A 13,282-nucleotide genomic window follows, 5' to 3' on the forward strand; every position below is an offset into this window, starting at 1 on the left:
TTCATTGCGTCTTAATTATCTACTGCTTAAATTACCCCCCAAACTTCACAACACTAAGCAACAAATATTTAGCCCCTTTTTTCAAGAAAGCTAGCACATGTTTGCAGTTGAATCATTTTCTAAGCCTGTTTTCCGGGAGTTCGATGACCCCCTTTCATTTCGTACTGTCTTTCTCACTTACAGTGCAAGCTGGTGGCTGATAGTGTTTCTGATGATATAATTCTCTCAAAAAACTCTCCGGCCTTTTGTGAATCTGAGTTTTATTCTGTCAGTCAAAAGCTACACCTACAAATCCTTGAAGGGTACTAGCTTTCTATTTAATTTAACAATCCTATATCAATATTATGTCTTTCAGGGACTATAAATACTTTTGTCTTATCTATAAATTTATGAATCAGTTTTACAATCCTATTGTTTTCATCATTAATTAGTTAAATAAATTGTTGACTCATCCTCTCTCAACTTGTAAAAGAATCAAGTTTTTAAATGTTTTGAAAATTATATTTTGAGGATAGATTAAGTCTGAGAAAACAATAAGATTTCTATCATCAACATAATTTTGTTGGTGATGATGATGTCATATCTTTTTATTTTGAAATTATGTTTCAATAAAGTTTATAAATGATGAATAGAAATGAATGTCAGTAGAAGACAATAGGATACATAATCTGCCTTAGACAATGGGACCTCTAGGATAAATAATCTGCCTTAAGTAAGCAGGTAACTGGCTGGCTAAGCAGGTTTTTTCTTTCTTTTCACAAAATATCATAAAATTCCTCAGTTAAAAAAAGTTGATAGACCTTGTTATTAGAACAGTACAGCTGGCTGGAACTTTTTGCTGGAACCTTTAAATATTTAAATATTCCATTTATTGGACTGTATAGTGAAGAATTCAAGTCTCCATGGGAGGTATTAAAGATTAATACAATTTTTTTTTGCTCTGTGTAATTTAAATTTCATATTAAGGAGAAACCTTGTCATCTTCTTATTTAATCAAGAAGGCCATTAATTGAGGAACAAGTAGATGAATTAGCTAACTTACTTATCTGGAGAGAGACCATAGTAAGAAATGAGAAATCAAATATCATCACTTCCAGACTGACTGAAGCCCCTCTTGTATTTCAGATATGCAGAGCATACAACGACTAGAATAAACTTTGATTTTCTACAAGTGTAGGTAATATCCAAAAAAAAAAAAAAAAACCCACGGTAGGCTCAATTTTATGGCATTTTCTCTGCATTGGAACAATTTCATCAAAAACTCAGGCTCTCAAGCTCAATGACAATCAATGATACTGAAAAAAAGTCACATATTATGAAATTCACTTTGGCAAATGGTAATGTGATAAAACAGAAATCTCTAAAAGAGAAAGCTTTTTGTAGAACTAATTCTTACCTTAATTCTATTATATAGGGATAAAGGTGCCATCATCTACAGTTTAAGTAACTTATATAACCATTTTATCTTCAGACTACTTTCTAAAAAGTTTACTTGAGAAATTCAGAAAAATTTAAACACACCAACTGTTTCTGATATCCTTTATGCTTGCTTGCCCTTCAGTCATGTTCCAACTCCAGAGTGTGCATAGCCTTTAATCCAGTGTAATAAATCATGAAATGATTTTTTCTCAGCAAGACAAAAGGGACATTACTTGAAATGTTAGCATGGCATTGGAATAGTGGGGAAGGCTGATGCAATTATCCAGAAGGTCTGTTTATTCCTTCTTCATTCCTCTGTACCTGAGGAAAAACATTATTATTCAGCACAGTTAGCTCTAGCATTGCATCAAGAGTGAGATTAGAAAATACTGATTTATAAGGAGAATTGTAGCTGGAATAGGAAATTCAGATAAACAAAATGACTTAAAGCAAAATGACTTTTAAATTTTTTGTCATGCTACTCTAGTCTGTTTCTTGCTATCTATGTTTAAGTTATATAATAATTAATATTAAGACTTCTGCTATTTATATCTATATCAACTCCCACCCCAAATATATAACTTTATATTCAGTTGCTGTTTCATCTTTGAAGCAAGAGAATTCTAATATGTAGGCAAATAAATCATGCTGTCACATGACAAATGTGCCATAGAACATTAGGCCCCATGTCCTGGGAGGGAAATAAATAGCCTTTGAAGGGTATAGTGTTCTTATAGTCTAAAGCAAATACTGAGAGGTGGAGGTCCTTATCTAGATTTTTACCTTCTCTTTCCTTTTTTTTTTTTTTTTTGTTGTTGTTGTTGTTTGAGACAGAGTCTTGCTCTGTCGCCCAGGCTGGAGTGCAGTGGCACGATCTCGGCTCACTGCAACCTCCACCTCCCAGGTTCAAGCGATTCTCCTGCCTCAGCCTCCTGAGTAGCTGGGATTACAGGCATGTGCCACCACGCCCGGCTAATTTTTGTATTTTTAGTAGACAGGGTTTCACCGTGTTGATCAGGCTGGTCTCAAACTCCTGACCTCGTGATCCACCCACCTCACCCTCCCAAAGTGCTGGGATTACAGACGTGAGCCACCGCACCCGGCCTACCTTTTCAATATAAGTAAAGTTTACTGGGCTTCCTTGAAACACATACATTCAAATTTCTTGATTTCATTTATTTTGTAAAAGTATACCAGTCAAAATACTACAGATTGGAATCCATGTGAGCAGAATGCAATACAAATCTTGCTGCTACAAGGGTGCACTCCTTTTCACGCGTGCTCTTGGACCTTTCCTGTCTTTCAGATCACATGTTTTGAGATGCAGAATAATTTATTAGTTAGCAGAGCAATGCCATATTACCAATATGACTGATTTGAATTGAAAAATCAAAGTATTTTGCATTGCCCTTAAAGTAATCTGTTGAAAGAGACAGACGGTAAAACAGGTGTAGGGGCTCATACAATAGACATATGCAGACTTTCTCTGCACACTAATTACAACACAAAATGCCAACGAGCGAAAAATAAAAAAAAATGAACAAGGATTTAAAATACCTGAGGAGCATTTTAGAAATTATAGTATTTAATCCTGGTAAGCAGGAAGCTGTAATCAGTCTATTTTACTATATACTTAAGCAAGGTAATAACCATTGTGAGCCATTTGATTCTCCAGACAAATCATAATTCCTCTAGTACATCTTCTAATCCCTTTTGATAAGATTATCCCCAAGTTCTTTAAAGTACATTTTCTTTTTATAAAGGAGACCTGGATTAGAGTCACGGATTCCTAACTTCAACTAGGCCAACTTTCCTCCCACAGAAGGAGGGACAAATTTAAAACATTCTTTTTAAGGTGTATTATAACTAGTCGACTTAACGTTATTCAGAAATGTTCACAATTATATACAGAATGGTGATATTTTTAATAAAAATAGCGTATGTTACAATTTTAAAGTTCATCTGTGAAATCGATAGTTATGAAATGTTTTTCATCACATTTCAAATTTTGACCATTAAACTTTCCTATCAAGAACTATGTATAAAAGCTCTCTTACATTTAAGCTGTTTTTAAAAGTAAACATTGGGCCAGGCATGGTAGCTCACGCCTGTGATCCCAGCACTTTGGGAGGCTGAGGCGGGAGGATCACGAGGTCAGGAGATCAAGACCATCCTGGCTAACATGGTGAAACCCCATCTCTACTAAAAATACAAAAAATTAGTTGGGCGTGGTGGCACGCGCCTATAGTCTCAGCTACTCAGGAGGCTGAGGCAGGAGAATCGCTTGAACCTAGGAGGCAGAGGTTGCGGTGACCTGAGATAGCACCACTGCACTCCAGCCTGGGTGACAGAGCAAGACTCCATCTCAAAAAAAAAAAAAGTAAACATTGATAAACCAGGAGTTAAAAAAACAAATTTCCTTGCAATAAAAGTATGATAAAATGTCACTAAAATACCGTAAATTAAATTTGTATATTATTAATTATAGTTTTCAAGCTAGAATTAGTAAGAACCCTGGTACCTATTTTTGAATCTTAATGAGATACCCAGCAAGGTGCCAAGGTTATTCTTTGGTAAATATGAACAAGATATGAAATATGAAAGCACCTGAATTTAAGATAAATAAACCTTAGAGGTCACTGGGTCGAACCTCTTTAATTTGCACAGGAAGTTTAAACTGGGAAAGACATAGAATATTTAAATATCCAGGCATTTTCCCAGCACTGGTAATAAAGGCCAAACTCCTCAATGATGAATATATGTTGCAAGTCGTTTTGATCTGATAGCAAACATGCTGATTCATATTTTCTATTGACTAATTGACATGACATTGCATTACATACTAATCTAAAGGAAAGGCATTCTGAATCACCTCCTTTGTACAGGAGCAAATCTGGACTTGCAAAGAGATTTGCAAATATGAGCTAGTGCTAACACTGCTATATCTAGTACCTAGGAAGTTAGGAATGAAGAGCAGACAGATCTTGTCCCCGCCTTGTTAACGCTGAAATATCAAAGCAAGTCCTCAAGGATCTTACTTGCATTAAGGGCCTTTTGGTCTTGTGATGGGGAGGAAACTGAGGCAGAGCCTTCTGAACTGGAAATGGGAACTCAAAGTATGATGATTAGGGTCCCATGATAAAAGAGCGTTAAAACAACTTTAGTTCTTCAGAAATATGCTCTAGGGCTATAGGAAATGTTCCCACAGTTAGATGGAAGTGAGAGGGCACTACAAGGATCTAGAGGAAGGTAAAGTAAATAGCATTTATTTAGAACTTACTACATGTCAGACACTAAGCTAGATTGCTTGCATTAAAATATTTTCTCGACTCCTCGAAATTCTATGAAGTAGATATTTTTCTCTGAATGTGTGAGTTTAAGTTCCTTTGAGAAGGCCACACATAGAATACATATGTTTATTAGTGGGTAGGAAAGATTTCTACTCCAACCCTAACAGAGCCCAAATCAGCTATGGTTATAGAATAGTGATAAAATGCACTTTCCAGAGCCAGACTAGCTGGGTCCAATGCTGGCAGGCCAGCTGAATGATAGAGAGAAGTCACTTCCTGTAAGCATTAGTTTTCTCGCTGTAAGACAGAACTGATAGAGTGTTTGTGGAAGCGAAACCAGGTAATGTGGGTGCAGATCTTAGCCCAGTGCCAGGCACCCAGTGAGATCTCAGCCCCCAGATCTCGCTTGTATTATACATCTTTCCAGCAGATGGAGCAATAAACCTATAAAAGCAGGGTTCTTGAGGGACCCAAAGGCCCATTCTCCTCAGAGGGACAATGGGAAATGTTACAACTTAGGGAAATACTGTTTCCTCTTGGAGAAAGCATTATGATGGCTCATAGCAAACAGTTTGGTTTGGAGCCAACTTTGGAAGACCCAGAAAACCAGTACAAGATCTGGGGACCTCGGAAATCTGTAAGAGGAACACTGATATATGGAAGGCCAGCAACCCTGACAGTGGGGACCAAAACAGCCAGTGTTGAGTCAGCTGAGTAGGGCTGCCTGCAACATTTCCTCAGTTCATCACAAACTTCCCAATGTGGAGGGAACTGACCACCTGAGGCAAGGTGGGGGAATAATAATGATAATAGCTAGCACAAATGTTATCATCTCAGAATAGTGTCCTAAGTTAGAAGGAAACTGAGTGGTTAAGTAGCCTTCCCAAGGTCTCAAAGTTAAAAGTGATGAAGCTAAGAGTCTTACTCATTATGGGTTTCTACGGAGGTCCAGAGACACCATCTTAGCTCCCTGGTGCTCTCCTGTGTCCTAGTGAAAGAGTGTCTTAGTCTCCCCAGGGGTCATGGCTTTGAAAAGGAGAGTGTGACACGGAAGAGGAATCTTGTTTTTATAATTTTCTGTCTCAAGTTTCTTCAGGGTCCCTCTACAATAAAGATACAGAAGATTATTCACTATATACCCCAACCTCTTTGTCCTTCTCCAGCCTCACCCCAAAAGTGTTTTTGTTTGTTGTTTTTGTATAATTATGCTTCAGAGTTATGTTTAGAAAGTTCTTCAATGGAAACAAAAAAAACAAAAAAAGATTTGTTGATGTTTGTATCATTGAGTTTCAGTGAAATAAGTGGAAGCACTAAGAGATATATACATACATAATAATTTTTAACAGAGAGTTGACTTCTCAGAATTGTGAAGCAGGCTTAGTAGTGTCTGTAAACGGCCACCTTTATGTCTTATCGGAGATGTCAGAACCAGAGCAATTCCATCTTGAATAGGTGCTAGGTAAAATAAGGCTGAGACCTACTGTGCTGCATTCCCAGGAGGTTAGGTATTCTTAGTTACAGGATGAGATAGGAGGTTGGCACAAGATACAGGTCATAAAGACCTTGCTGATAAAACAGTTTGCAGTAAAGAAGCTGGCCGAAACCCACCAAAACCAAGATGGTGATGAAAGTGACCTCTGGTCATCCTCACTGCTCATTATACTCTAATTATAATTCATTTCATACCAAAAGGCACTCCCACCAGTGCCATGACAGTTTACAAATGCCATGGCAATGTCAGGAAGTTATCCTATATAGTCTAAAAACTGGAGAGACCCTCAGTTCCGGGGTAAAAGGGTAAAGATTTTACCCCTTTCCTGGGAAAGCTCATCAATAATTCATCCCTCGTCTAGCATATAATCAATAAATAACTATAATTATACCAATACAGCAGCCCATACCACTGCTCTGACTATGGAGTAGCCATTCTTTTATTCCTTTACTTTCTTAATAAACTTGCTTTCACTTTGCACTGTGAAATCACCCTGAATTCTTTCTTGCACGAGATCCAAGAACCTTCTCTGGGGGTCTGGATCAGGACCCCTTTCCTGTAACAGTCTGATGCTGGAGCTCAAATTCTATAGATCAGACAATCAGGATGGGAAAATGGATGTGAAGTAAGACACAGAAAGAAAACACTGGAACCCACAAATACAAGCCTTTGAACTTGGTAGAATGGGTGTCTAAAAAAAGCTGGGACATTTATTCAACACACACACATGCCTGGAAGTCAGAAAAACTAAATGCTTTCAAAGAAATGTGGAACAGTTGCAGGCCTGGCTGCTGCCTCACAACAATAAAGTGAACCAGCAAATAAGCAACAGTGTGTGAGAGTGAAAACGGCTGTTGCTGTACTTCTGCCCTCCAAATAATCCCAGAAGAATCTCTCATGTGGCCATCCTAACCAGAAACATACCAGAATGAGAATTCTGGGAAATGTAGTTCAGTCGAGCCAAAGTGACACAAGGCAAAGTGACCACAATCAGCCTCTTTTCGATTTGGCGTACATCCACATTTCATGAAACCATACTTAACCTCCAAATAAAGGTAATAACGAAGTCAGGCCTCTGCCTACCAAACATACAATATCTTGAGGACAATCAAAAGGCAAGCTAACCTGGAAATACATGTCCAGAAAGGCAGTGTGAGGAGGTTTGTGGATCAGCTTCCCAGTCAAACAGCCATATTTGGTAAAAATTACTTTTTAAAAAATTAAGTCTTGAGACATTGTCCAAAGTACATACATTAAACATGAAGAAACATTTATTCAAGAAAATCTATTGAACTGTGGCAAGAACAGCAATAGTCTCTGGCATTTGAGCCATGACCTGCCCATTCCTGTCCTCTCCATACTGGAGGTGATAAGAGAGCCACTTCAGGTGAGTGTGGCCAAAAACACAGAGATCCCCCACACCTCAGCTCAAAGGTTGTGCTATCTCTCCCCAGGACAGAAAAGCCAGCAGCATTTATCATCTCCCATAGCTCTGCATTGGCCAAGGTAAATTCCAGATGAGTGCAAACAAAGGGTCAAGGATCTCTAAGCAGCTCCCACTCTCAGAACATAGGCTCTAGCCCAGGAACAGCAAGCTGAGAATACTGAGGTTACAATCATCTTCACCTCAGCTCATTTATTGGATGGAGGCTGCAGACCAGGAGAGGCAAGCCAAAAAGACCAGGAATGACCAACCCTAACTGGCACACTGCTCAAAATATAAGGCACGGGTTCCCAGGGACTGGCACCAGTCTATGGTCTTTTAGGAACCGGGCTGCACAGCAGGAAGTGAGCAGTGGGTGAGGGAGCATTACTGTCTGAGCCCCGCCTCCTGTCACATCCGTAGTAGCATTAGATTCTCATAGGAGCTCGAACCCTATTGTAAACTGCACATGAGAGGGATCTAGGTTGCACACTCCTTATGAGAATCTAACTAATGCAGTATTCTGTGAGGAGAAACAGTTTCATCCCCAAACCTCCCCATGCCATCAGTGGCAAAATTGTTTTCCACAAAACGGATCCCTGGTGCCAAAAAGGTTGGGGACTGCTGATGTAAGGGATTCCTCCAGAAAAAATGACCCACTGCCCCAGCTCCATACTCTGGAGCAGTGGCTCAGAGTTTTGTACAGAGAAGAGGTGAGGCATAAGAACAGAATGCTCTGAAGGTCACTCCAAAGGAACTGACTTTATATACAACAGAATATGGGAAGGTTCATGACTAAGGAAGCTCTCATAAACAAAGAAGATTTTGGTTGTAAGCTATTATTAGGAGGCCGATTGCTCCATCAGAGCCAGAAGCTATAGGAAAGCTATAAGAAACGAAAAGGAAAATAGTAACAAGGTAGTCTGTAAATTCATAGATGGTAGTTTTGACAGAGACACTAAGGAAATCTAAGGCAAATTCATATCGAGTGTGTCTATTCTGGTAAAATGAATGCCTTCCTTAATCAAAGCAGCCCATTGCCATCAACCTGCCCCCATGTAGCTTGCGGATACCCTTGGGGAGTAGTGACATATCAGTGTGATCACATTGGATGACTGATGGGGCACTCATTAGTGGCTATGGTCATATTGGCCTCAGTAAGTGGAAATACATGTATATAACCTCCATCATACCACCATGACCACTTTATTCATCAACTGATTACATGAGACCTGAGGCTGACTGACATTCACCAAAGGAATCATTCTCTTTCTTGATTGTTATAATCCTTCTATAGTGAAGTCACTCTTTGGTGAGCATCCACACACAAATATCTCCAAAGCTTATGCCCATTTGACCATCCAGCAAATGCACCCATCAGACTGCATTAGCTGCAGTCTGAGTTGCTATACACCCATCCTTTTGGTCATCTCTCCTTTCAAACTAAATGGACAGCCAGGTATGAACCCTGAATTTGTGTCCACTGGAAGAATTTTCTTTCCTTGCTCCCCTTCAGGGCCTTCTCAGAGGAGGGCTGTAGTGCAGCAGTCATACCTCTTGGACTAGTTCCTGAATTTTCCTTCCTCAGGAAACTGAGCATAGGGATCTCCCCATGAATCCTCAAAAACAGGTTGAGAAAGAAAAGACACTGTTTCTGAAGTAGGAGCCATGGGCGTCCTGGCAACTTTTTCACGCAACTTACTTGTGCCCTCAGGGCCCAGTTCCGTCTGATGATGGAGTGCTGGTGTGCATGCCTGACTTTATGGTATGATGTATAGGATTTCGCCCAGATCACGAAGGACAGTTCAGGTGACATGGTAACTAGGCAGGTCATGGTCAGATGTTCAGTTTCTACTGAGATTCAGTAGCAAACCAAAAGCTGTTCTCAGAAGGAGACTATAGTTTTTCTGCAGAGAATAGCCTGCCTTTGCTCCAAGATCCTAAGTGCTTTGTTGTGTGTCACCTTTAGGGGCCTGATGTAAGCTCCAAATAGAGAAGTTCTCTATCTGTCATTGACACTTTGAGCATCAATGGATTTGCTATGTCATATGGTCCAAGTGGCAGAGCAGCTTGCACAGCAGTTGGACCTGTTGCAAAGCATTCCTTTGCTCTGAGCTTCACTCAAAGTTATTGACCATCAATAAATGTGTCAGTGTACCACACACAAATTCCAAAGATACCTATCAGGGTATTGTTCATTTTTCTTACTGATTGGATGGGTCATATACAGTAACTGGTCCTTCACATTGAAAAGGATATCTCAGCATGGCCCATACCACTGAATAACTGGAAATTTTGGCAAGCTAGCATACTAATTTTTTGTGAGATTTATTCCTCATCATCTGGCATGTAAGTGTCCTACCAATGTGCTCCTTCATACCTGACCCAATCAGAATTATATAATCAATATAATGGATGAGTATGTTCTCTTGTGGAAAGCAACTGTGATCAGGATTCCTGGGCTAGAGATTATAACTTTTTCCTGGGGAGCTGCTATATCCCTGAAGTAGGACAAAGTGTACTATTGGCCTTGCCAGATGAAAATATACTGTTTTTTATAGTCTTTATGCAGGTCAGTAGCTATATACCAGAGAGCAGGGGATGTGTTGCTTTGCTCCAGAAATGAAACAGCAGCTGCAATTTGAGTTTCCATTCAATTAAGTTTACCTAATTCACTGTCATTCTCTGAAATCCATCTGTCTTCTGCATAGGCCAAATAAGCCAGTCAACTGGTGATGTGGTGGGAATCATAACCGCTACATCTTTCAAGTCCTTGTTCATGCCACTAATGTCTGTAGTGCTTCCAGGAATGTAGTATTTCACTTAGTTTATACCCAATTCATGAAGAGGTAGTTCTAGTGACTTACCTCACTTCACAGGTCAGGAAAGAAACAAGTTGCTGGGTATGTCTCTTCCAATTATGCATTTCAGAAGTGGGTAAGTGATGACAGAGGATGTTTGGGGACCAACTGGGTCCACTGTGTGAGAACCTAAGCCAAAATCCATTGATCACCTGACCTCCAAAAGCCCCTTATTTGACTGGTGGACCACAGTGACATCTTGGATTTCCAGGATTTAATGTGATTTCAGAGCCAGTGTCCAGTAATTCCCTTAAAATATGCAAAAACCCTGGTCAATGGATGCAAGTCCCATGGAGCAATGCTGGGCAGTGATTAGCATGATATATTTGTGGCAGTGTAGCAAGATCTTTCCTCAAGAGGACCCAGCTTCCCTTCCATTCAAGGGGATCTGAGTATGTAAGGTGGCTCAAGTTTGGGAAATGATTAAGAAGCTGTGGCTCTGTTTTCATAAATCAATTTCACTGGACTTAGAGCTTTTCTGCTTACAAAATCAAGACTTCAGTACTACCTACAGTTGATTCTTGTTATTCACAGTAGTTATGTTCTATAAAGTCATCATGAATATTGAATTAGCAAATACTGGCCCATTGCTCTTAGGAGAAATATAGCATTAGGTTCCTGCAAACCTCTGGTCACAACTTTTTATCAATTGATCAATACATAACCTTATTTTATGTGCGTTTCTGTTTAAAGATGCTTGGCCTATTGGCCAAGAGCATTACAACTCATTCCTAAGCAGAGCTGATCTAACATATGTATTTTTTCTGTAAGGCACAGCACAGCCTTCGTGCACTAAAGAACACTACACAGCACTTTAGTACTATGATGGGGGCCATTTAAACAGCAAAATCAATCATTAACAAAAAGCACAAAAATGCAGAAAATGTGCCGCCACATAGACCATGAAAAGATCACTTGTTTACAGTATGAGAGCCGAGACAAGAAGGCACAGCTAGGCCTTCTTTGACCTCAACTGGGAATACATGTGTCTGTGCATCAATTTTTTTGCCACTTTGCACACATTTATGTCCACGAATGACCTCAAAAGCAGTGCTAGTGTTAATTTTGATGTTACATAAACTTTAGCAAGTAGGTGAATTTGCAAATACAGAATTAATGAATAATGAGAATTTACTCTATTTTAGTTTATGGAACACCAAAGTTTGTTAGTCAATGCCAAAGAGCTTTGAGCTATACTCTTCTGATTATGACTTTGGCTCTGCTGTCTATTATGATAAGCATGCCCACTTTGTCTTTGTCAATTAAGTGCTTCCATTTGTCCCCTGCCACCATGAAACCTCATCATCCTCATTACTTCTAGGAATCCCAGTCTGATGGCAGCAGTCCCATGGTTAAGATCTGGTCTGCAGAGAAGAACCATCACAGAACTCTCCAAGAATATATTTATCAAAGCCATGTGGAAGAGAGTATCCTGTGGACCATCCCAGGATGGTAAGCAGATCTTACATGATAAATCCATTCTAGCATTTCAATTTTCATAAGGCTTTGAATTCCTTGTTCTTCTATGTATGAAGGAGATTTGGGTATTTTAATGTTACTTAGTGTAGGCTGCATTTAGATCTATGTATCAGTCAAGCAGCCAACCAAGGGGTTAGAACAATTTCTAGCTGCTCTCAAGCTAAGACATTAAATTTGGAATTTTTGCTAAGTAGGTTCATATCGTTAAGTTCCCTGACCCAATTTAATATTTCTTCCTTAAAGTTCCTTTCCCACAGATATTCTCCAGATTTTTGTCACTATAAATTGGAAAAAAAAGTGCAATTCTTTCTGTCTGTATTATACCTCTTCAAAGGTTATGCTTTTACCATATCCACTGGTGTCTACTGGGACTTGAGTTTGATTCTAGGTCTAGAAGCAAGGAGAGGATGTGGAGGTATATCCTGAGAAGGATCAGCAGTGCCTTGCAAGTCAACCTACCCAGGGGAAGCCCTTACAGGTTCTTCAGACAAGGAGAGGCTAACCACCTCATGCAAGAATAGAAGGGCTGCTTCAACTGACAAACAAGGCTTGGGAAAATATAGGGGATCAAGCACTCCAGCATCCTCAAATCTGCTCATATGTCCCTACCCCTATTTTCACAAACCCACTCCTTCCCTAATCAATGCCTTAACTTTAACAGGAGACCTTATGTGGTTGGGGAATCATTTGCATTGCAATTCACTCACGCTCAAGATTAAAATTTGATTTTGATTTTCACAAATCTCAGCTCTATAACTACAAAACATAGAGGAATCATAGAAGCTTTCCAGTCCCTTGTGCAGACTTTGAGGTGGAAATGTAAAGTTCTGCACCTGTCATGTATTTTCCCCCCAAGGTCTCCAGCATAGTTATAAGCAACCAACCAATGCCATTATACTCAGTTTTTTAGTAAAAGTTTTTATGACAGCAAATACATGGTCACCAGAGCCTGGCCATCTGTAAGTACTTGATTACAAGTATCTAAAAGTGATAATTTATGTAACTGCTTTTCCATTGCATGACATAGTCTAGCCCTCTATACCACTGGAAACATACAATGACCTTCATATGTAATCAGATCAAAGAACTAATTTCAGAAAACCCAGAACAAATTCAGATTAATCACTCTTTTTTTTTTTTGTTCTCAGCACCATGCTGAGAAAATTTTTTTAATTTTTTCTTATTTTATTTTTTTTTTATTATACTTTAAGTTTTAGGGTACATGTGCACATTGTGCAGGTTAGTTACATATGTATACATGTGCCATGCTGGTGCGCTGCACCCACTAACTCGTCATCTAGCATTAGGTATATCTCCC

The 13,282-nt window shown here is 39.3% G+C and overlaps 1 long non-coding RNA gene across 1 annotated transcript in view; it reads right to left on the minus strand.

Annotated features, from left to right (window-relative positions):
- Window positions 1-1,577: 1,577 nt before the first annotated feature.
- Window positions 1,578-13,282, minus strand: part of LOC109026513 (uncharacterized) — a 98,119-nt gene continuing 86,414 nt past the window's right edge. Inside the window, exon 5 of the long non-coding RNA XR_002005511.4 lies at window positions 1,578-1,740. This is a non-coding gene — a long non-coding RNA (uncharacterized lncRNA). The remainder of the gene's footprint in view (window positions 1,741-13,282) is intronic.

This window comes from Gorilla gorilla, chromosome 3, assembly GCF_029281585.2.
Source record: "Gorilla gorilla gorilla isolate KB3781 chromosome 3, NHGRI_mGorGor1-v2.1_pri, whole genome shotgun sequence".
NCBI classification, from domain to species: Eukaryota; Metazoa; Chordata; class Mammalia; order Primates; family Hominidae; genus Gorilla; species Gorilla gorilla.